The following is a 23223-nucleotide window of genomic DNA, read 5'->3' as shown; positions in this document are numbered from 1 at the left end:
TTGTGTCTTCTTATGGATAGATATTTGTCACCAATACAAAAAAGAAGTGTCAGGAATTCAGAACAGGTCACGCTGAATCAAAGGAGAGTCTCAAACTGGAGAGGCAACCATTTAACACCCCGGAGAGCGGGACTCTCTGAGTTGTTTCCCTGGGCCCCGGAAGGCTTCCTACCCAGTGGAGTTGAATGATCAATTGTTGAACATTTGAATAAGTCTTCAGGGAATGTAGTATGTGTTCATATTGGGGTGTGTAGCTACTAAGAAGGCAAACTATCTATAGAGGCCTGTAAGTAAGTGAAAGAAAATATTCTTTACAGAGATACAGTGTAATTATCAGGAAAATCTCACCTTTGTGTACTTTTGATAATTTTGTACTCTTACCCATAGCTAGGAGAGATGAAACTTTAAAATATTAAATGCCCTAATCTTGACTATATTATTGGCTATATTCAATTAAAAAATAATAATAATAATGTGTGCTGCCAGGTAGGTATATGAACTGATAAGAACAGATACTACACATGATCTTAGCCAAAAGGCCGAGAAGCGATAACCAGGTAGGTATATGAAATATTGGGAGGATCACTTTGTAAATTATAGGATTGTCCAGCCACTATGCTGTACACATGAAACTAATAAAAAATACTATTGAATGCAAAGTGTGATTGAAAAATAAAATAAAACAATAAAAGAATAAATGCTCTACTCTCAGCTGACCAAATGCTTGCAGGATTCAGAGGAATGCATAAAGTACCACTTCAGTCTTGAGTCAGATGCTCCAGCCCACACAGAGTCCAGTGGGGTTTAGGAGCAGCTTCTCTGCCCTATTCATCTCATTCTTCCAGCTCTTCAGGCTCAGCTCTGGAGCTGCCTCTTGAGGCTTTCCCTCTCAGAGCTACTAAGAAATTCAAAACCTCTGCTTCTTTTGACTTCTCTGCTTTCTTTCCACACCTCTCTGCTACTATGGGCCCCAGTTTCTCCTCAGCCTCTAGGGAATTATTATTCACTTCCACTGTTTCTATTTTAGATGGGGTTGGAATTGTGTGGGGGTGGCTGCATTATGGATTGTGTGGGAGGGGAAGCTGCAAAGCAATCAGACATATTACTCAGATATATTACAGTGCAGATGTCCTGTTATGCTCAGAGCATCCTGGTTTCTTTATCTAGCTTTACTTGCAGTGACAAATGTCTATTTTTCTTCTTGCTTAGGTATGTAACAGAAAGCCTGAAGGGAGTTGGTATTTTCAGGAATCAGGAAGAGAAGGTGGGGGAGTGCGACAAGGATGAGGAAAAAAACTGTTCTGCTTAACTTTTCATGTGCTTTTTAGTTCTTTAGTTTTGCCAACTGCTGCCAACCACTCGCTTTCTCTCTCTCTCTCTCTCTCCCCTGTATTATTTGGAAGCAGTTTATGGGCTTGTTTTTCTCCTCTGGTGCATTGGGAAGTCTACATTCTATTTTTATTGTACTAGTGGTTATTTTTTACTTCTAATATCAGATTTGAAGCTTTCTCTCTCTACTGGTCAGTGTCAAAATGAAAGAATTTTTATTGCATAGTTGAAATTCACACCGAAGCAGTTTTATTCCAGCAGTGTTAGCATTGTTATTCTTAATTATTCAGCTCTTAAGCTACCCAATGATGTTTCATTCATCTTCTCATTTAGTCTTTATTTTCCCATTATTTCCTAGCCTTTTTAACAAAAATTATCTAGAGCAAAATTACTTGTTGAATTAGGGTTACATATTTCTGGTTTATTCCTTGCCTAAGTTTATTGCAGCCAGTAAAGAACGGGTTATTTTACTGGAATGCCATTTATCTGAAGAGTTGGAAAAGTGTTGCTGAATCTTTATTGTTACATATATTTATAACAGATTCAGCAGAATTCTAGTTTTGAATGTATCCTCTGTGTCCACTGAGAGAGAAGGAGAGAGATTACTTAGAAAAAAGAAACTATGAAAAGAGTATATGGAAAATTTGGTATATTATATACTCTAGGAAGCAATTAGTATCAGATTAGTGTGGCGGATGAAACCAAGTGGCTATGCCATGGAGTTAAAAACATGTGCTCACGTGATCCGCCCAGTGGCTTTTGCAAGCCTGTCAGATAGAGGAGCATGGCTGTGCATTTACTAAGTCTGTGGGGGTTCATGTACTTTTCTTTGTAAATAAAATTTACCCTTTATAAATCATTGCTTTGTTTCCCCACTTTAATTATCAACCAACCACACTAAGCTGTATTGGTCCAGTCAAATCAAATTTGTGCCAAAATCATGCTTTATTAAATGATAATTTATAGACATATGCATTTGTTGCCTTCCATTTCCAACCAAAGTGAGTTCTCTTTTCACAAAAATATCCTCAAATGTTATTTTTTATATTTACTTGTCTTCTTTTACTTTACTTAAATATCCTCATTTACCTTTTACAACGTTTAAAAATTACATTTCTCTTCGGAACCTGAATCTGTGAAGCGCAATCGTTGAACAAAGTGAACGTACAGAGTATGAGAAGGAAATTGAGAACAATATGAAATCATCATAGATGGCTGTAGATGAAGGCATTGTCCCTAAGCTTCTCACAACGAACTTGACAACAAAGAAGATGATAGCTCTTTCTGACCACAACCACTAAACTGATACTAAGCAGTAGTTACCAATGTAAAGAAACTTTGAGTGTGCTTAAATGCTAATTTAAAAATATAGACTTTTGTTATTGTAGGGATGCAAATGAACCTAAATTTTGGTTTCTTTTATGTAAGAAACAATGAGTAATAACTTCATGAAATAATCATTCTTTCCATAAAATTTATAAAGAACTGTATTCAGTCTCTTTGTACATGTAAGGTTTTTTTTTTCTTTTTTTCCTATCCCCAAGTTCATACATTTCTCAGATTTTTCTTCAGTGAAGAAAAACTTTTCTTGGTTAGCTTTTAGCTTTTTAACTCTTTAGCTCTTTCACTCTTTGGCTTTTTAACTCTTTCAGTCATCTTATCTTGGAATTCCTATTACATATCAGTAGAATATTTCATATTTGTCATTTAGGTATCTTTATACATCTCTTAAACTTCTCCTCCTTTTATAGGTGATTTTCCTAACTTTTTGTCTTCTCCTTAATATATTTAGGTCTTTTTAAAGAACACTCTGCTATTTGGGGGGTTCCAATAAAATTCTTTCTATTACTTGTGAACAATGTCCTATTCAAAAAAGTAGTGAGCTAGCTTACTTGAACGACTGAAGAGCGACTGAAGATCAACTGAAATATAATTTTAAGGCAGAAGATTTGTAAAAATATAACCCCCCAATCTGATTGAAGACATTACAGAGCAGCTAGGTAGAGAAGTCTCGCAGGACTCAGGTGTGATCAGAAAAGAAGACTAGGGACATGTGAGTCAGATATTTGGTCCTGTTTTGTTCTTTTTTGCACCAGAAATTACAATAAGTACTGATAAATGAAGTCATCTCCCACTAGCCAGAATTTCTCACATTTTTGGATGCTATGACTTAGCCCGTGGGAATCTGGGAAGGGAGCACTTGATTTCTGTGATAGCATCAGCAATTTGCCTCTGTAGATGGTTGTGGGGCACACGGTGTGAAGAGGGCACAGAAGACAAGACATGATTACCTCTGACTTCCAGGAGCTTATAATAGTTGTGTCTGAAAAGTAGATTATTAATATTTGATGTGTGAAACATTGGATGAAGAGTAGAAACATATTTAATAACACATTCTTTATCTTTAAGGATTTTAGAGTCTAGGTATGTGGGGTGTCAAGTGGCCAATAAGAATGCTTGAATTCTCCTAGTAGCAGGCCTGAGACAGGATTTTAACAACTCATTTATATGTATTTTTAAATTTATAAATTTTCATCTTTAAGGAGTAGAAAGTTTAGTTTCACTGATATTCAATCCTCTAATTTTATACTTGAGGATAGATAATTTAAATATAAATTTTAATATTCTGTCAGATCTGGGTAGTGAGTGAGTGTGTGTGTGTGTGTGTGTGTGTGTGTGTAAAAGGTGGATGTATTGCTATCACATGTCACTTCTGCTAGAATAAACCTTTGGTAGATTTAGCCTGAGGAATATCACTGGCTATTATCATCTTCTTTTCATTAGTAGGGACCAAAATAGGAATGCATAATATTAGATTGTATCCTTGTGGAAAAGGACTAAAAGATGTTTTGAATCAGAGTAGGGAGATTTGCACCATTCTATTATAATCATTGCTTTTTCTGGTCTTTAAATAAAGATACATTTATTGCCCTCTGCCTTTAGTTGGCATCCCCTATGATGAGTTCACTTTGAACTGTAAAACAAAGAGATATTTAAAGTATAGATTATAAAGGGAATTTTAAAGTATAGATTCTAAGAGGGTTACCAGTATGATGAAAGAAATATTTCCATTCATCATTTAGATTTATATTTCACCCTTTGGGATTAAGAAAGAGAAAGGCACTCTTTTTGAACAAGGATCAGTGAAATAAATCTCAGTAATAAATGCAAAGTTTAGTTTTATAATTCCAAGTTATTTAATGCTGAAGTAATAAAAAGTAGTTCAAAGTCAATATTGACCAAACATGTAAAGCAATTTAAAACCATTAGTAACAGCAACAGCATCATGTGGATAGTGCCTGAAGTATTTAAGAGACCCTGGGGGGGCCAAGGAACAGGTAGATCAGGAAATCCATCAGGTATTTGTAGGAGATAACAACCCAATAGAAACTGTGCCCAAGGACTGGTCATTATGGGCTGCCTCAGTCGGATGGTTTCATCTAGTCAGTTTCAGCATCTTTACTTGTCACTACCTAAAGAAATCTCTTTAGCTTGAAACTTTTGAAAGGCACTGAGTCCCCAGTATGGCATACAGCATATAGAGTTCACCAAAAGTTAAAGGAAATTTCAAACACCATTGTATTCAAGGCTTAGCCAGAAAACCTTTCTCTTACTGATGTACCTATCCTGGCATGGGGCATAAAAATTCTGAAATCAAGGAAATGGAAGGAAGACTGAGAAGGCAGTATAGAGTAGGATATACAGTAGTACTAGAGGCCTAGGGTAAGCATGTGTGGGAAGGAGCCAAGGCTGACTTCCAGGAATAAACGTTTAGCAGAGAGCTGAGCCAGGGCAGTGTTGAAGATTGTGCCAAAACAGAAACCTGGAAAGCAGGTATGAGAGTAGGAGGCAGGCTCACGGAATCATCTGAGTTCATCGGGTAAGCTGCATCTCTTCCTGGCCTGGGACTGTTTGCGACAGTCTGGCAGGATGCGTGTCAGGGAAAGTGCTGATGAGTACCTGAGTACTGGAATGCTGCCGAGACCGCGCACACGGCTGAGTCCAATAGTATTTCTGAGGCAAGTCTTATCTTCTGATTTACCTTGCTCTCTGCCGGTGCCTCTACTTCAAAGGTCCATATGTTACACTTATCTGTTGCTACTGATATCTGCATGAACTGCTGAACTTTTTTTATTACAGAGTTTGCGGCTGGCTTTAGAATGGAAAAGTTTGAAGGGGGTGAAGAATAAGTGGAGCTCAAGAGAGAACATTCAGCATGTGGAATCCTGTGAGTGTCTTGTGGGAGAAATAGCATTCTGATTGAGTGAGGGCATAAAAACAGGGAGGCCCTGAAAGCTGGATGGAGTGAATGCCAAGGCAAGCTCTCTGTTCCTTAGTGTTTCTCGGGACACAGTGTTCAATAGTCCTTGGATTTACATTACAGAGTGTGTGAAAAAGTGTATCAAAGATGCATTATGGCCTAGAAATGTTTCCCATTGCTAGGATTTGCAAGTTTATGATTTCAATTTTATGAGATGTGTGGAGAGGGCTTTCCAAAGAGAGGGGAAAGCCTGCAGATGAGAAAGTGGGAGACATTAAAGGAACTGCAAATAGCTTTATCTGGTGCAAGTGGGAGGAGAAGGATGGTGAGAGATGAAGTGGGAGGCATAAGAAGGATGAGATCATGAAGAGCCTTTTTTGCCATCCTAGGGAATTTGGACTTTACCCTAATGACCATGGGGAGCCCTGAGAGATTTTAGGTGGTAAAGTGTCACGATCAGCCCTGACTAGTGCACTCAGTGGGTTGGGTGTTAGTCCGCAAAGCAAAAGGCTGCGGATCAATTCCTGGTTTGGGCACCTGCGTGGGTTGTGGGCTCAGCAGGGGATTTACAAGAGGCAACTGATCATTGTTTCTCTCTCACAGCCATGTTTCTTTCTCTCTTTCTCATCTCTTCCCCTTTCTCTAAAAAAATGTCTGTCACGATCAGACTTGTATCTAGAAGTCCTTCTGATAGTACTGTTGAAGGACTGATTGGAGGTAGGTAAAACTGGAGAGAGAAAAGCCATTTAAGAGACAGTTGAAGTAGTCAGGAGAGATATGGGTGTGATCTCAAGTGCGGTAGTCAGAGCAGAACTCGAGTGCGTGGAGTGGAGAGGTATTAGAAAGGTACAATCAGCTTTACAGCTGCTCTGCTTATTACCTCTTTTAAAATTTTTTCACATTAAAAATTTGGCTTTACTGAGGTATAAAATTATAAGATATTTGAAATGCACAGGGTGATGAATTGGTATACATATACATTGTGAAAATGTTCCTCCTGTCAACTGAATGAGTTAATTCGCACATCCACCATCTCACATGTGCACATGAAAACATTTAAGTTCCACTCCCTCAGCAAATTTCAATTACATAATACAGTGTTATCAATTATAGTCACCGTGTTATACATTATTAGATCCTCAGACCTCATTCATTTTATAACTGAAAGTTGTACCCTTTTACCAAACTCTCTCTCTTTCCTCTACTTCCCAGCCCCTGTTGACCACTTTTCTACTCTCTGTTTCTATGCGTTAGATGTTTTTTTGAAGAAGCCACACCACAAATAAGTGGTACCATGAATGAAATATTTGCCTTTCTCTGTCTGGTTTATTTCACCCAGCATAATACTCTACAGATTCACCCATGTTATTGCAAATGTCAGAGTTTCCTTATTTTTTAAGACTGAACTATATTCCATTTGGTATACATTTGGTACACATATTCAGTATATATGTATATATACATATATGTATACATACGTGTGTATATACATATATGTATACATGTGTATATACATACATATATACACACATGTGTGTGCACACATTACATCTTCTTTATTCATCTATTGACAGGCACTTACATTGTTCTTATACCTTGGCTGTTTTGAAGAATGCTGTAGAGAACACGGAAGTACAGATATCTCTTTAAGATAATTATTTTGTTTCCTTTGGTTATATACTCAGAAGTAGGCTTGCAGGGTCATATGGTAGTTCCTTTTATAACTTTGTGAGGAACCTCCATACTGTTTCCCGTAGTGGCTGTACCAACATTCCCACCAAGGACGCACATAGGTTTGTTCTCTTTTCTCCACTTCTTGACATTTGTTGTCTTTTGTCTTTCTGATAATAGACAACCTAATGGGTGTGAGGTGGTATCTCATTGTGGTTTTGATTGGCATTTCTCTGGTGACCAGTGATGCTGAACACCTATTCAGTACATTTTGGCCATTTGTATTCTTATTTCTTAACTATATGCTACTACTTAGGTTTCTGCAATGATGAAAATAAAAGGGGTATGGCTTTATCTGCTTTCTCCTCAATACGAATATCTTTGCTAGTGCCTTCTGCAAAAAGCTTCCTATAAAACAATGCCCTTTGTGACTGGATGGGTGGATTTTATATACTTGCCAGAATTTGGGTGAGAAGAACGTCTTTCAAACAGTGTTCAATAGACAGATTCCATTATTTAGATGATTTTCTTCTGGCAGTTGCTTTCTGTCTCATGCCATTAACTCCTACCTGGTAACTACCAGTGGGTTTCAAGCTTTTTGTCAGCAGTATCAAAGAGGTCATTTTGGCCGTCTGTTTCATGCTCAGTCATGCTAAAAAATATCCTCCTGCATCTGAGCTAGTATCTCTGATGACACTTCAACAAGAATATCAACAATTAGCAAATATTTAGGTTCATAAGGATCCCCTGGGGAGCCTGTTAAACAATGGGATTCCCACGCCATGCCTTCAGTTACTCTGATTCAATTTGTGTAGGATGAGACCCAGACTCTCCATTTTTAATAAGTACTTTAGGCAAGTCTGAAACAAATAATCAGATAATTATACACACACACACATAAACACCCCTTTTCTATAATTTAGTTGTCTATATTTTACCTGATTTCTGAAGTGGAACTTAAATTGATTACAATAAATTATAAAAAACATGATTCTGTATTACATTCATTTCAGTTTTTATAAGCTGTAATCACTTAAAAATAATAGTGTGAAGCTTGCTATGTGAATGCTAAGGTGTTCAGGGATGTTAAAGGTGGCCTTGCATGACATTTAGAAATTAGGATATCTTGGTGATAGGACGAGGGCAGTTGAGCCCCGCTGTGGGACTTACAGATCATGCACGTGTTAGAAGGGGAAGGGTATCCTGGGGAGTTGTTTCAGTAGTCAGGCAGCGTCAGCACCGCTTGGGAGGCTATTAGAAACGAAAATTCTCAGCTCCACTGTGACCTGCTGAATCAGGTATTTTCGGGGTGGGGTCCAGCAATCTGCATTTTAACATGCCCTTGGGTGGTTCTGATGTACATAAAAGTTGAGAATAATTGGTCTAGTGCATTTATGTCTTTCGAGGGAGATTGTACATTTGGGATTTTAGAGTTTAGTAGTTTCTCTTAAATTGTAGAGATGTTGCTTTTCTTGTTTCTCTGAATAAATTCACATCTTAGAGAGTATACTTAATTGGGATTCGGTTTACCCTAAAGTGACAACAAAACAAAACAAAATAGCAGCAGACTTTTTAAAAGGTAGAAATTGCTTTCTCTGTTCAAGCGCAAGCTAGGTAGAACAATGCAGGATTGCTTTGACCCTCCACAATACTAGAGACCCAGGCTCCTTTCATTCCATTGCTCAGCCTCACAGGCACTGCATCCTCCAGTTCCCTCATTCCCTCAGAAGGCTGCTCAGCCCTGAGCACGCCCACCCACATTCCCGTCAGCAGAAAGGAGAAAGGAGAGAATGCACGCTTGACAAGAGATGTGGGCACCCCTGCCACTGACATTCCACTGCCAAGACCAACCTACCAGCCAGTTTTAGCTTTGTGGAAGGTGGGATATGTACTCTTGGTGCTAAAAGATGATATGCCCCGCTAAAATTCAAGGGTTGTATTATTGAGGAAAAGGAAAAAATGATAAGTTGGGTACGGCATTGGAAGATGAATTGGTTGTTTTTATCACGATGGGAGGAGTATATACTTATTTGGGAGGTATGCATTTCTGATCTGTTCCTTTTTTAAAAACATTTACTTCCCTTACATATAGCTATTTATTCAGGTTTTCCACTTTTCCATTTCAGACTTTAAATCTAGTTTTTATTCATTCTCAATGAATTGGGGAAAATAGTAGTTAATTCTACTGAAGTTAAAATGATGAAGTGATTCTTATGTCTACCTATTGCTCTATCTCTCTAGTTCCATATCTTTCTGAATGTGTATAGAATGTTCCCATGACCAATTTTTCTTTTCTTAAACATCATTATTTGCCAGCATATGTTATGTATGTGAATACATAAGAAAATTATCATTTTATGATAATGCTTCTTTTGGTCCTCTTTTACAGAGATTATGAGTGATGCCATGTCAGAGAATGATTCCAGCAACTTAGGAGAAATATCAAATTTATATGATAATATCAGTGACTTATTTTAGACAGCTTTAAATAATTTGCTCCTCACTTTTTCCAACTTAATATTTCTTGACATTTGAACCAGACAATGGCTGAGCACAAATGTTTTATGTGCTCTTTAATGGTGGACACCTACTGTAAAGTGAATATTGAGAAGCCTATGAATCATTCTTTCCTCTAAAATATTTAGTTCTTTAAGCTGATTGCTATTAGCTGTTCATATTATTTTAATTAGAAGAAAACATGGCTGCTTAAAATCAGTGGAAGGTTCTATAAATAAAAGTATCCATCCTGCAGAGTCAAATTTTAATTAACCTTTTACCATGCCAACCTTTTCACTAGAATTTTCCAGGGCTTGCAGCCATTCATTTTGTTCAAAAGTCATATGGGCTATTTTTCATCTGTATGTAATACAGATCTATGAGAAAGTGCTCATAAAATACAAACACACTATTCATCAACTGTCAGTTAAATACCTTTATCTGAATGAAAAGACACTCAAATGGGATGTCACGGATGGGGGAGTAAACAAGATAGAGTAAACTATCTCTTCTTTTTCCCATTTGTCTACTTATTTGAGCCACAGTTTGTATCCTGACCTGCTTTGGGCATGTTCGATTTCTTAACAATAGACTACCTACTGGTGATTAAAGCAGCACCCGGCTGTAATGAGTGGGAGTCAGCCCATTTTTTTCCTTCTAGTGATTATCCACACGAAAGGTGTGTTCATAAGCTATTTGTTGGAAAATCCATATTCGACATAAATCAGCATTTTGCTGTGGATTGATTTTTGGGTGTTATGACTGTGTCTGTGAGAGAAATGCCAGATCAAAGCAGAGAATCTGGCTGGACCCGAGTTCACTTTAATCCCTGGTTACCAGAAAAATCAGTTTTCAGGAAAATGTTTCTAGTTGTTATGCAGTCAGTGAGAGCCGTCAAACACAGCCATAGCAACCACTGTCGGGACCTGACCTTAGTAAGCAGAGAGGCCTGGTATTAATTCAGTTTCTATGGTTATATTCAAAATTATGTGATTTTTTCTATTTAAAATTCACAACTCTCACACCTTGATGTGTTTATTACAGTAATCCAACATCAACTATATCAAATTTATGAAACCTTCTAAAATAACCAAGTGATAGAACTCTGTAGTTTGCAAATAACACCCTAGATCCACACTGGTGATTCAGGGAATCCAGCTTTAAGGGGGAAACACAAGCCTCCTAATGGCTGACCATTGAATGCTTGAAACTACTCATTGCTATGATCCTCCTCTACCTGGCTGTTTCTACTTATCTGACCACTGCGTTCTGCATTTTCACTATATTTTTTCCTGTAACTCAATTTTAATAGGAAAATGATTTGTAATCTGTATGTATGTTAGTATATAAATGTTAGTTATTGCTATCTGGCAGGACAGAATATTAGGCAATCAGGCAAATGGTTAAAGCCAATGGTTCAGAGAGTATAGAACTTCCTGGTAAGGACAATGTGAAGTGAGTGTTGGGTCAAAAGAGAAAGAAAAGGACAGGTGTGCATCTGGAGTGGGCGAACCATCGGGGTAAGGTGGTAGGCAGCTCTGACATGGCTGCCATACTTGGGCCCTCTCCTCTCCCTGTACAAACACTCCCCAACTCAACTCTACTCAAACTTGGGAGGCAGTCTCTGCAATGGCCCCCAGTGGTCCCCACCTCTTGGTATTCTCAACCCTCAGATAATCCCTCATCCTTGAATGGATTTAGTGACTTGCATTTGATGAATTAAATACAGCAAAACTAATTGGATATAACTTCTGTGATTTCATTACGAGAGACAATGACTTCCACCTTGCTGGCACTCTCTGTTGCTTTAAAGCCTTTTCACTCTCATAGAGCAAGTTCCAAAGTTGTGAGCTGCTCTCTAGACAGATCCACATAGCTGGGCTGGGAGTGAAGCTATGTCTGGGATCCAGATCTACAACAACTGTGAGATAATTGCTGTTGTTGCTTCAAGCCACCAAGTTTGGGATAACTTGTTACACAGTAATAGAAAAATGATGGGGTCAGGCTGTCAAACAGCTGCACAGAGGGCAGGGGAAAAGGATTGGAGTGTGGGAGGGAAGGATCTTCTCAGCACGTGGGCAGGGATCAGCATCTAGAAGCACAAATCAGGAAGAGTAGAAGGGAGAGTGAGGGAGAGAAAGAGAAACATAAAACATCATTTCACCCAAGGTTAATGTTTAAGCTGGAAAACAGACAAGAGCAACAGGAACGTTTAAAAACAGGGCAGAAGGTTGTATCACAGCACAACCAGAGAAAAGCTTGTCTCTCAGAGTGGAGCCTATTGCATGATCCCCTGCTCTCCCTCACAGGTCACTCCACACCCAGTAAATTACAATTAAAGAAGTAAATCCATAATGTTCACAGTACCTCTTAACAAAATCCTTGGTTAAAGTACTTGCAATATTTATGTGGTCTGTCCAGAAAAAGTCCAGCTATTGTTAATATAATGAGAACAGTTTGTGTGACATCAGTGTAACCTGGCAGCCGAGGAGAATGGACTGGAATGCACATACGTGAACAGTGACGACTTCACTGTACTGGTCAGTGGTGGAGGTAGACCCTGTTGAGTGAGCATGAGTGTTGTGTGGCCATGGTGTCCACAGTGACTGAGCAAGTAGAGCAATGAATTTTGCGTTAAGCTTGAACATTCCTCCACAGAAACTATTTGGATGATTCAGAAAAGGCCGCAGCTATGGGCAACTGGTGATTGGCAGCTTTATCAGGACAATGTGCTGTCTCATGCATCACGTTTCATATAGAGTTGTTTGGAGAAACATCAAATCACCCAGGTGACTCAGTCCCCCTACAGCCCAGATTTGGTGCCTTGGGAATTCTGGCTTTTCCCCAAATTAAAATCACCTTTGAAAGGGAAGAGATTTCAGACCATCAATGAGATTCAGGAAAATACAGTGGAGCAGCTGATGGTGACTGGGAGAACTGTGTGAGGTCCCAAGGTGCCTGCTTTGAAGGGGACTAAGGCATCATTGTCCTGTGTACAATGTTTCTTGTATCTTGTTCAATAAATGTCTCTATTTTTTATAGTGCATGGCTGGGTACTTTCTGGACAGGACACGAATGCCTTTCAAGATAAACAAAACTTAGATTTATGAATTGCAAATTATGTATCTTTCATCTCATGCCCTGTCATGACTTATATTTTATATTTGATTACCAAGTGGCCTTTTTCCTCTGATTCACGCAGATGCCATGGAATGATGTGAGTGGAGTGTGTGTGTGTATAATATAATCTGAGGGAAGTACACTTGATGTGCTATCTGAAACCACTTACTGTAGCCATATCTGTTGATATGCCTCTCACTCACAATGCTTGGTGTTTGCAGGATTTGTCACTGAGGGAAAAAAGCACATTTCTGCAGACATCTGTGGCTGGGCTGATAATAGCGCAGAACTTTCTGCAGTTGTCATCCAACTTGGGGTGCAGAGAATTGTCACAATTCCATCAGGGACTGCTGAGAGAACTGCTTCAGGAATGTTGTGAGTGATAATCCTAGATCTCAGATGTAAAAATTCCCCTTAGGTCTTTTGAACTGGAAGTTTTCCCAGGAAGACTTCCTTTAGCAGCTTGTGCTTACTGAATGGGGAGCGTCATTTCACCGACTGGCGGACTCTCAGCACATCCCACTTTTTGTGCTTTTTTCATATGTTCTAAAAGAGATTTGGTGGCAGTGTAGGTGGAAACACCACCTATAATCAGAATCGGTGTGCAGCTACTGATGTGTGCTTTCTGAAGAGAAACAGATGGCTGATGTGTCCCTGATGATGCACCATGGAGCCTACTCATGGCGTGGGGCTGAACCATACTTGGTGTCATGCTCTAAGTGTTAGCACTTGCCTCAATATTTACTGTAATTCTGCTCTGCTCACGAATCTCTATAGCCAAGAGGTAAGCTGTATTTTCTTCCCCATCCTGCTTGAGGGAGTTCACTGGCAGCCATGGACCCTTGTGCTCCACCCCAAGTGCGGGCTTCCACTGCGTTTGGGGCCACAAGTTGCCCCCAGGGTGAAAGTCATGGTCCTGAGTGGGCACCCTCTCACAACACGCCGCATTTACAACAATTCTCTGGACCTGCTCGTTTTAGAATTTGGCTTCCACGGGAAGGTGGGGAATGGGTAGTACTTTTAGGTATGTCATTACAGATCCAAACCCCAATTATAGGCATATGAAGACATGTTTATAAAACTTGAGTATCAATTTGTAATAAAAGGTGGTCCCCCCTTTTATTATCTTTTCAATATAATTTTATCACTTTTAACTTTCTATATTGGTTACCTTATAATTTTTAAAAATATGCTCAAAACTTTGTCTTAATTCATCATTTGTAGATAGTCCCTCTTTTTCCCTTATTATCATAAATTAGCTATTATTTAAGTTACCAAAAAACCCCCAAACAAACCTCAGTTTAATTGTCAAACTCTGGCCTGTGTAGAACTTTTTTCCATTCTGTACTTCTTTCCAACAGCTGCCTAAGAAAGGAAAGAAAATTTAGTGAATATTTACATGTCTGAAAATATCTTCATTCTACTCATCCTTGAATGAAAAAATTCTAGGTTGAAAATTATTTTCTCTCTGAAGCATCAGGTGCTGTTTTTGAAAAGCTTGTTGTAATTCTGATTCTCTTCTTTGGATGTGACCTTCTCCTTCTCCACTTCCTCCTCCTCCACCTCCTTCTCCTCCTTCTTCTTACACTTCTTCTTCTTCTTATTATTATCAATTTCTTTAAGATTGTCTATCATGGTATTCTGAAATATTATGGCAATATTCTTTCTTTTAATATTAAAAAATACTTGTGCTGGTATTTTGTTGAGTTCTTTCAATCCAGAAGTGTGCACTTTTTAGTTTTAGAAAAATCTCTTAAAAATATTTTTATCACCGTGACCTTTCTTCTTTATTCTTTATGAAATTCAAATTAATTGCTTATTTGAGCTCTTAGTTCGATGCTCTCAATTCTTAGCTTTTTCTCTCACACTTTTCATTTTCTTGTCATTTTATTTACTTACAAACTTGTTGAAACTTTTGTTTCAGCCATGTTATTTTCACTAGGAGTTCTTCTAAATATCCATTTTTATTGGTGCAAAAGCTTGTATCTATCTGATGTATTAATTTGCATTTTGGTTTTAATATTGTAATGCTTTTGCATTTCTTGCATTATCCTTCCTCTGAATTTCTCTTCTTGGTTTGCTTACTTGGCTTCTCTGTCAAATTCTGGAGGGTTTCTGCATATATTTCATAATCCTTGGTGACCACTCTTGTTTAACAAGGCTCTCAAATTTTTATTGGAAACTCTATGATCTTTAGTGTTTACAGTATGTAGTCCTCACTCTTGTGAAATCGGTTGTAATGATGGCCAGCCACGCAGGACACCAAATATCAATGCAGAGAGGTCTATCTCAGTAATCTTTTAGTTTCTACAGAAAAATATTCTTTCATTTTCTACCTAGGGCTTTACCATTGGTGTCCAGTAATCTACACAGAACAAGACAGGTTTTGGGAATCTGTCCATTATATAAAAAGTGGGACAATAATTACTCTTATTTTCAACTTTGTGCCTCCTCCTTGTTCTGCTTAATGTTCCCAGTAACTAAACCTCCAGTTTTGGGGCTGGTTTTGGGTACCTGACTACTTGTACTCAGTGTGTAGAAGTGGAGGAAGAAAATTGAGGGTGCTGAACACAGACTTTCATCTGATCCTACTTTCCATCTCCTTTTTCCACCCACACCACCACACACTCGTTTCCTTCTAACTTTCTACTCTCTTCTGTATCAACTGCTTCAAAATTCTGTGTTCTTCTGGGATACTAGAAAGGCTGATGATAAAAACCAGCTAAGTTTTTTAAATCAACATCCCCTTGTGCCTGCCACCAGCCCGAGAGTTTATCTACCAATATGTTTTTGCTGCTCTATCTGCTAACATTTTCCTGAGATCTCTTGTTTCTTGGTCTCAGAGGTGATAACTATGTCTTTAGTATGGTATTTTTAACTTGATGCTGTCTAACAGAAAGTAATCTGTAGATAGGGATACCATTTATTGAGCACTTAATATGTTCCAGACATTGTATTAATCACTTTGAGATTTTATTCAACATTCTTAACTTCCATCTCACACAGGAGGAAGCTGAGGGTCAGAGAGATAATAAAGGATAATATAATTACAAGATATCCAATACAAGCAAAATTTTATTCCAATGAGAATTAATTGCTTTACTTCAAAACATTTTGATCAACAATCAGAAAATAGACATTAGTAGGGGACCTTTCATAGCACCAGGTACTATCCTGAGCTCACGGAAAGGCTGTGTGTGTATCTCCCTATGGTAAGTTTACACATTAAACATTTCACAGCTGGTAAATGGCAGAAATGTCACTTCTAATAAATATTACAAATTTGGAAAGGAAAGGATAATTTATTATTATGGATTTTTTCCAAAGTTCAGAGGGCATATCTGAAAGATATATATCCTTTCCTATGTGACCTTGTCATAAAGATTACCTTTTAGGGTTGAATTGTAGTCTGAGTTAATTAGTGGGTGAAAAAATATGCTATAATATCACATAAAGACTATGGACCACATGATATTAATGAATAGGAGAAAAATATTTCATCAAGGAAATGATGCAACTGTCTTGGGATCTTACTCCCAGCAAATTCAGTTCTTTTTCTTCTCAAGCAAGAAGAATTTTTTGATCTCACTAAACAGAATGCTTAAACCTCATTCAGTTAATGACAGACAATACTCACACGGCTGTGTACATTTCAAGTCTTCAGGATCGCCGTAGGCTTACAAATATCTAGCTACCTTAGAAAAAGTTTGCTTTATCATTCATAAAAAATTCATCAACAATCTTCCGCCAAGAATAAAAGATTTTCCCCCTAAGGCAAAAGAATAATCAGCCTGATTCTTACTTCTTTACTTCTTCCTATTCTTGCAATCAAACATGATAGAACCAGTCTTGAGATGAAGTATTATTTTCAGGCACTTTTCCTACTAGGGTGAAAGTGGAGTTTCCTTCCCTCCTGTGTTTAAAAACCATCTTCCATTGGCCCTGAAGCTAGAAGCACTGGGATTTTTTACTATTCTTTTTTGATTTACTAATCTTCTGTGCACAACTTTTATTTTTGGGAGGAGGGAGAGGGTCTGTATTTATTTGTAAACTTTTATTCTGATATACTTTCAATCTTACAGAAATGTTTCAGGACTTGTACAAGGAGCTAGGGATACCCATGTAACCTATTCCCTGATTCAGACTGCACTAATATTAGTGACACTGATTTTGATCACTTGGGTAAAGTGATGTCCATCAGGTTTTACCAGGGTAAAGTCAATATTTTCCATTTGTAATTAATAGGTAACTCGTAAAGAGGTACTTTGAGACTATGTAAAATTTCCAGTTCATCAAACATTTGTCTACCAGATTTGACATCCACTCATGGTTTTCTACCTCCATCATTCCTTCTTCACTTACTGGTCAGCATTATGCCATAAAAATTACATTTTTTCCCCTCATTTGTTTCTGTATTCATCTATTTATTTATGTTGGTATGGAGTCACAGATTCCTATTACTATCAATATTTGTTTCCGTGGTTCAATTGTCCCAGACTTAGCCAGCGGGACTCTTTTTGAACAGACTGATGTGTTTGTTTGACGTGTCCCCTTATTCTTCATTTCTTCACTTTTGGTCACAACAAGAGATTCCAGGCTTATCTTGTGCGTTCTATGTGTAGCACTGACAAAAATAACTTAGCTTTTTTGTGTTTTTCTATGAAGTAACGTGTGTTTACCTGAAGTTGCACAGTTGCAGGACAGCTGGAACGGCCTGCTGCTGCCGAAGGGGGACCTGGCTGTGTGCTAACAGTGAGAGCTGACATTTCCTCTACTACTTATGCTTCTACATAATTTACAATATTTGTATTAATGTTAATTAACTCTTCAACTTTTTTAGGAAATTAATATTAAGATACATCTTTAGAATGGAAGGGTATACAAGCACATGTAGAGAGAGACACAGGTGTTGGGAAAAGCAATTAGGCATAAATAATCTTAAATGCTGTGCTCATTTTTCTGCAATATTGTAACTAGGGTCCTAAAGTCTATCTTCCAGGAAATAAGACAGTTTTTAAAATTTTTAAATCTAAATTAACAGTATACATTGATGCTGTTTCATACAGATTTGACTCATATGTGAAATCAATATCACAGCCTTGATGGTGAGGGGTTTGGACTAGGAAATAAAAATGTTCCTCAGGTGATTTGAACATGTAGCCAAGGTCAAAAACTCATGTCTTCCTATGGCCTTGGGGGTCCCACCTTCTAACATAAATTACTTTTCCTCAAAGAAATTATGGAGCTATTTTTTAAAAATAAAGGAAAAACATCATCCTCCATTCTGTTTAAATGAAGACTATTTTTTTTAAAGCTATTTAATAGTAGATTATTATAGAAACAGTCTAACTGTCCTGGAAGAGAAAAATACTATGCTTAAGCATTTAATTACTGAAGAATCACTAGGTGACCAAAATATGGTGTTTTGTCACATAACATTTTCTGGGAATTTTTACTTTTAAGATAAGGGTAGGTGAATAATGATGTCAGTGAATGTTCCCAAGAAGGTGAAAGCCATAACCTTCAGGTCGGATGTGTCTTCAACTCCGAGCAAAACAACACTCCTCTTCTGTACTTTCGCCCAAGTCTTTAGTAATCAATTTGACCTCTGGGAGAAGTTTTAGGAATGCTGACAAGCTGTTCACTGTTTTTTATTTTTTTGCCTACTTGACACCTCTTTCCCTTCATTGACCAAAGTTTTCTGAATGATTGCATAGCTCCCATCAACTGCAGAAGGCTGCCCTGGAAAACTCATGTGGAGAATGAAAATGCATTCCTCCTCAACTCTGGAGGTGGAGTGGTGAGACTGATTATTTTGAACATAAAAAGCACATTTTAGTAAAGCACAAGAAAATAAAGGAATAAGAGTGAACAATCCCATAAAAAGTATAAAAAGGTAGTTATGCTTACTGGTTGTGAATAAAATTGAAATAAATATATATAATTTGAATAACCTGAAAAGTTTAACATAAGTATATGTATATTTTTATGTTCGGAATGTTACCTGATGGGAAAATCCCAGGGAAAGCTCAGTACATCAGTTATGTATGTCTGTGCTAATGAAGTTAAGATTCCAGGGCTGTGTTGAGTGATAGGAGTGAGGACCAGAATCCACTGGTCTAAGTCCCTTCTCCAGTGTTTTGTTTCTGACTTCTTTGCTTAAGAGAGCGAGACTAATTGAGAATTACTCATTAAGCTTCCACTAAAAATCTACTTTCTAGCATTGGTTAAAATTTCCACAGACAAAAATGTATTAGAATACTTTCCATTTCAGAAATGGGTTGTCTGAATTCTTTTGGAAAGAACTAACTACTCTTCTTACTAATCATCTCTAGGCACTTTTCACATTTTCACTATAATAGCCAGCCAAGTAAATTTTCTAAAATAAATTCAATCACCAGGCTTTTATGTAAAAACAGAATATTTGAATAGTTATTTCTAAGTCCCTTTTCCTCATAAATGTACTCTATTACTCCTAGTATTGTCAGAAAGCAAATCCAATGAAAAAATGGGGAGATGTGTACAGAAGGTCATTGCTGAAAGGTTTACAAGCATTTTTCCTGATTTTCAGCATTTATCAGTTCTCTGCAAAAAGTTTAAAGTGAGTTCCTTTCCCTTGAGGGCACCAAACTTGCAGTCATGGTGGTACCCAGTGGTGGGGAAGGGAAGAGCAAAAGCATCTCCAATGACCAAGGCATTAGAAACCCCCCTTTAAGCAAATCCCCAACAAAGAGAAGCCAGAGGAGAGTTTCTTAAGTCTCTGATTTCAAAGTGGAGCTTTGGCCCTTGCAAGATAACTCTTTTTTTTTAATTTTAATTTTAATATTTTTGAGACAATTTCTTTTTTAATAGTCATCTGTATATTGTGTTGTATGTTCGCTATCCCAAGTCAGGTCTCTCTCCATCACTGTTCATTCCCTTTACCGTCTTCTACCTTCCCACCCCTTTTCCTCTGACAATCACCATGTTGTTGTCTATGTCTAAGAGGTTTTCTTTTTTTCTTTGCTTAATCCCTTCACCTTTTTCATCCAGCCCCACAATCCTCCTCCCCTCTGACAGCTGTCAGTCTGTTCTCACAATCTATGAATCTGTTTCTATTTTGGTTGTTAGGTTTTTTTTGTTCATTAAATTCCATATATAAGTGAAATCGTATGGTATTTGCCTTTCTCTGACTGATCTATTTCACTTAGCATAATGCTGTCCAGTCCATCCATGCTGTATGCTGTACCAAAAGGTATGATTTTCTCTTTCTTCTTCTTTCCTCCTTCCCCTCCTTCCTCCTCCTCCTCCCTTTTTTTTTTTTTTTACGGCCAAGTAGCAATTCATTGTGTAAATGTGCTACTGTATTTTTTTATCCATTCATCTACTGATGGCACTTGGACTGCTTCCGAATCTTGGCTGTTGTAAATAATGCTACAATGAACATAGGGGTGTATATATCCTATTGAATTAGTGTTTTCTTTTTACTTGGATATATTTCCAAAAGTGAACTCACTGGGTTATGAGGCAGTCACAAGGCCATTTTTAGTTTTTTGAGGAAACTCCATACTGTTTTCCATAGTGGCTGCCCCAGTCTGCATTCCCACCAACAGTGCAGAAGGGTTTCATTTTCTCTACATCTTCACCAGCACTTGTTGTTTGTTGATTTATTGATGATAGCCATTCTGACTGGTGTGAAGTGATATCTTTTTGTGGCTTTAATTTGCATTTCTCTGATGATTAGTGACATTGAGCATCTTGTCCTATGTCTACTGGCAAGGTAACTTCCACTGATTTCCCTTTAATGAAGCAGGTGAAAGGCCATTTGGCATCAGCAGGTTCCTTTTACTCCAGCTGCCTGTGAAGAGAGCAGTTGCCAGGCAACCAAGTCTCTTGCTCTCCTTGTGCCTACATCAGGCTAGGAAATTTGGAGGTTTTTAAAGCTGTTGTCTATTGCAGACAACTCACCCTGCAAAGCCTTTAGGTTTTTGGTACTATTTTTTAATTCCTTACAGTAAAACTACATTTTATTCTCTTTTGGGGAACAGGCTATTTAGGGAGTATATGACTATTTCCACAGGAAAATAGCAAGACCTTGATTTCAAAATCAGAAGTCATTTACATTTTAGTAGAAGAACAAATGAGCATCAGCTGCATTTTATATGTGCCTTCCTGTCAGCCTAATTTCTTTCTTTTCCCCTTCTTTCCCTTTTTACACCTCTATTTGTGTTTCTCTCTTTAAAATTTATTCTATCCCATTTAGGATGGGTGGCTCTCTTGTCACATTCCATTTTCCTTGCACTCACAGAGTTCTCAAAGATATTTTGGTCCTACATTAACATAGGACATTCTGTTACATACGTAGTGTTATGAAGATATTTAATTGAGTGGCATTCAATTTAAAAAGACATGAAAAGGGTATGCTTCCTTTTGTTTTTTATCTGTAAGGCCAGCAATGACTCATAAAATAAATGAGAGCAAATTGATCTCGCTTTGCTTTTATTATCAGTGCTTGACTCTGGTGCTGGTAATGAGCAAAGAAAGCCAGCTGAAGTTCTAGAAAGATGGACACATGAGACAGCAATGTATTTCAAACTTCGACACCTTCTGGTGGCCCCCCACGATGTCCCTGATATTCATCACTGTGAGGTAACAAGTAGTATATTGATTTTGATTTATTTGCTAAGAATTCATTAAGATATGGAAGTGGAACTATTCAACATTATTGCCTTAAAATCCACTGTTGCAGATAAATTCTTTTGTTAAAAGTGTTCACATGAAAAATGGGTTCAATTGTTAATACACTTACTGTTGTGATTTCGAAGGAGGTATGCAAGCAGTCACGTGTACTTTTGGAATTTATGAGCAAAAACTACTCTCCCTTTATGATGTGGTTGAAGATATTTGCTAGTAAAAACATAACAGAAGAGTTATAGCCTTTTTCATATGATAAAATCAGAGTACTGTACTATAGCAGACCGGGAAACAGAAGGAATGGATTTAATGAGTTTGATTTCTGGTTAGCTTTTTTACTTTGGACAGTTCCCTTAATCTTGGTCTCTAGTCTGTCTTCTGTAAAGTTGTGAGGTAGGAGGAGATGTATTTGGCCTTAAAATTTTATTATAGAATTTAGATATCACTAAATCCATGAGTCTGGTTTAGAAAAGGGATCATATGCCTTTTTTTTAGCTGATAAAGTGTTCAAGTGAAAAATGTATTTAAGCATACTTGTATTTGTTAATTGAGCTATTTTTTAACTCAGACATGCAAGTTCAAAATTTATATCTGTTTTTAACTCTATAGTTAGTGGTCAAAAGCACAATTTCTGGAGACTGCCTTATCACCTATGCTTTATCCACCTTCGTCACTTGCTAGTTGGGGAACTTGGGTACGGTCCTTAATGTCTCTGTGCTCAGTTTACTCATCTGCCAGTAGGGAATAATACAGTGCCCATAACTAGGGAAGGTGTGAGGATGAGGTGAGAAGATTCTTTCATGCCCTCAGCCAATGACTAGAGCATTAACACATTCCTGATATGTGTGAGCTTTTACCATCACTCTGGGTCACTAGCTATCTCAGGCCATTACCACTCCATGCTTTATTAGTGTAATAATATCCTCCTAGTTTAAAAGTCTCTTCTTTAAAAATCAATTTTATCCTTTTTTCCCAGCTCAGACTGCTTAAAACACAATTCTCATAACTTCCCGCTCCTGCTAAAATCTATAGCAACAGATTTCAATGAACCACATACCCAGTAGAATTGCATATAAATTAGCCTGGCATTTAAGATGCTCATTAATATAGTGGAGCAATTTATCTTCCAGCTTTATTCTACTGCTTCCTCATATATAAATGTACTGGCTGAATAGAACTCCCAAAAGTCCCTGAAAACAAGTGGTCTGCTCACCTGTGGTGATTAAGGTCAGAGGCTGTGATAACCTATGAGTATAACCCAGTATCAACCCAGGACCTGGCATACAGTGTACATGAAATATTTGTTGAAGTAAACTGTCTCTGATCATACTATTTTCCTCCCAGAAGTCCTCTCTTCTTATCTTTACCTATATAACATATATCTTTCAAGGTCTCATCCACATATCAGTTACCACCATTCATAACCTACCTACTCCCTCTCATGTGGCTATCTTGTAGCATTTATATTCTGTGATTATACTTATTTTTGTCCTTATCTGATGCCCTACTTTTTAAATGACGTTGAGAGTATAATACTATGTCTTATTCAATTTTACTTCCTACATTGCCTGGCATTTTGTTTTTTTTAAAGATATTATTTATTTGTGGATAGAGAGAAAGGGAGGGAGAAAGAGTAGGAGAGTAACTTCGATGTGTGGTTGCCTCTCATGCCC

The 23223-nt window shown here is 37.7% G+C and overlaps 1 pseudogene; it reads right to left on the bottom strand.

The window, feature by feature from the left end:
* Positions 1 to 371: 371 nt before the first annotated feature.
* On the bottom strand, positions 372 to 551 carry LOC128779578 (U2 spliceosomal RNA; annotated as a pseudogene).
* Positions 552 to 23223: the final 22672 nt, after the last annotated feature.

The sequence above is a fragment of the Desmodus rotundus genome, chromosome 11 (genome assembly GCF_022682495.2).
Source record: "Desmodus rotundus isolate HL8 chromosome 11, HLdesRot8A.1, whole genome shotgun sequence".
Classification (NCBI taxonomy): Eukaryota; Metazoa; Chordata; class Mammalia; order Chiroptera; family Phyllostomidae; genus Desmodus; species Desmodus rotundus.
Note: the sequence above shows the minus strand (reverse complement) of the source record. Positions and strands in the feature narration are given on the sequence as shown.